Below are 2,477 nucleotides of genomic sequence, written 5' to 3'. Positions count from 1 at the left end.
CATATGATGCGATATGACATGGTCACCCCTGACGCTAGTCAGCCGTCTCACACGCGATGGCGAGACCGAGTAGGTAGGGCTGTGACACCGTGCACTCTGTCGTCACTACCCCTGATGAGTGACCGAGTGGACGGGATGCTGTCGGAGTACACCTATCCTCCTACCTCAAACATAGTGAGGGAGCGTAACGCTCTCAACTCCCGGTACGCAATGACGGGGAGGGATCCCTGTCCGCTACCACGCTGCAGACACACTACCCATGAGCGGACCAGCGGAGCGCTACAGAGCGACTGCCATACACACCCTGGGTGCTGTGCCACTACCCATGCAGTGGTCACGTTGTGTGCAGGCCCGTGTAGCCGGCCGACGAGCTCAACAATAATGGAGTCGTCAATCGCCCAGCATGCAATCATGCAGGATGGTGCATGATGCTACAGTATGTCATACCTGAACATAGCCTCCTCCATATATGCGGGTGCCCAAAAGGTAAACGCATATATGTAACCATGATATAAACAGCATAAACTCAAAGATATCACATATAACAATGATGTAAGTATCATGAATCCAAGAGCATGTATCCCACATGTAAAGCAACTAATCCGGTAGAGTAGAGCACTATAGACATGCATCTCTATGAACATATATATACATGGCAAGAGATAAAATATCCAATCCTGAAGTAAAGCAACTAGCAGATGAAGCATGTGATAGGTATCAACTAAACCTAAATCCAGGGGAAGTGTTGAACTACCAATCACTAGTAACCGTCTACAAGTATCGGATAACCTATAACCAGGGAAGTGCTAAATCTACCAATCACTAGCAAGTATATATAAACTGCACATATCAAAAGACAATATCAACAAGATAAGTCAAAGGGTACCCGCCTCAAATAGAAGGTACAATCCAAATCCGAAGTCAACGTCGAGACGCCTGTCTCAAATCAGACTCCTGCGTCAAACAACATATATATTTTATTTAGCTAAATCCACATGAATAGCTAAATAAAATCTCTAACACTAAATTAGGGTAAAACCCTAATCCACAATCTCAACTTACCAATTTAAATCTAATGGTCGATTAGAGTTAGTTACCTAATCCCTAATCACCAATTAGATTAGAAATCCAACGGTTGATTAGGGTTAATTACCCTAACCCTAACCATTTCATTAGATTTCTTTTACACAATTAAATCTACACACATGCATTAACTAATCATGGATTAATCCAATGCATTTCTAATCCAATACATGAATCAAATTCATCTAGAACAAGATCATCAAACGAATATCCAATTTCAATACGTGATCTACAACAAGATCAATTATCCTATTCCTTACCTCGAATCCAAGGTGATCACCAATAGATCACAACCAAAGGTGTAGCTGCCGGTTAGGGTAGCTGCTGTTGGAACCTAAGATCACATCCACAAGATAGTACCTCTAGCTCACAACCATGCATACTAATCCACAGCACTCAATCAAAAGGAACAGAGCCTCCTCTCTGCCCGGATCGAGCTGCTGTCCACCACCAGAACAGCACAACCTACTGGAAACCATCTTACGGCTTGAATCAAGAACAGAAGATCCAAATTCATCAAGGCAACCTAAAGAAAAACCTAATTGAGAAGCTTACCGTGTGCGAAATGGAAGCTAGAACACAAGACAGTAGATCCAAGCCGGCGTCGAAGAGGAAAGGTCGAGGCTAGGGCTAAGACCTCCCTTCTTGATCAGCGATCTGCTCTCACGAAGCAACGATCCAAATGGAAAAGCACCGGCGATGGACCTAGGGCATGGTTCGGCGAAAATCAAGAGAAGAAGAAGAATTATCGACTGTGCTAGGGCACGAGTCGGAGGAAACCCAAAGAAGAGGAAGATCCGGTTAAAGCTAGCTTACCTATGCCGGGGATCGAGCGGATCTAGATCGATCCAGGGGCGTGGGCAGTCGATTAGAAGAGACGTCGGAGATCGAAGGAAACCAGAGGAGGAGAGGATCGGAACCCTTATGCTCCGAGCTCCGATCTGCGCCGACGACGCCGAGAGAAGATCAGCGCTCTCACCTAGGGCTGGAGAAAATCACCCACGTCCGGATCTGTGCTGGCGACTGCTCCCCTGGGTCGAGATCGACGATCGCCGGAGCTGGACCCTTGCTCCCGTCGCCGTCGCTTGTCCGCGGGAGTGAACAGAGAGAGAGGAAGAGGGGAGATCGGGGGAGCTCGGGTTCGGGATCGGCGGTTTAAGGGAAAAGAAATAAAAGAAAAGGAAAAGGTTTTATAAATAAAACATTTCCTCCATTAAACGGGTATCCCAAATAGGTTTAATCTGAACCCGAAATTGATCCCCTTAAAACCTGTCTTACGAGCTCCGAAAAATTCCCAGAAAATTTCTAAAAATTCCGGAAAAATATTATAAGGCTATTTCTGAGATAACCCTATTTATTTAAATTTTCCGAGATCTCACACTTGGGACTTGGTG

The 2,477-nt window shown here is 45.5% G+C and overlaps 1 long non-coding RNA gene across 1 annotated transcript; it reads right to left on the bottom strand.

The window, feature by feature from the left end:
- Window positions 1-896: 896 nt before the first annotated feature.
- Window positions 897-2,171, bottom strand: LOC122053605. The gene is made up of 4 exons (XR_006132263.1): window positions 1,900-2,171; window positions 1,639-1,788; window positions 1,344-1,551; window positions 897-954 (listed from the first exon to the last, which is right to left on the bottom strand). It is a non-coding gene; the product is annotated as an uncharacterized LOC122053605 (long non-coding RNA).
- Between the last annotated feature and the right edge of the window lie 306 nt (window positions 2,172-2,477).

The sequence above is a fragment of the Zingiber officinale genome, chromosome 3A, assembly GCF_018446385.1.
Source record: "Zingiber officinale cultivar Zhangliang chromosome 3A, Zo_v1.1, whole genome shotgun sequence".
Classification (NCBI taxonomy): Eukaryota; Viridiplantae; Streptophyta; class Magnoliopsida; order Zingiberales; family Zingiberaceae; genus Zingiber; species Zingiber officinale.
This window is presented reverse-complemented; position numbering and strand designations above follow the sequence as displayed.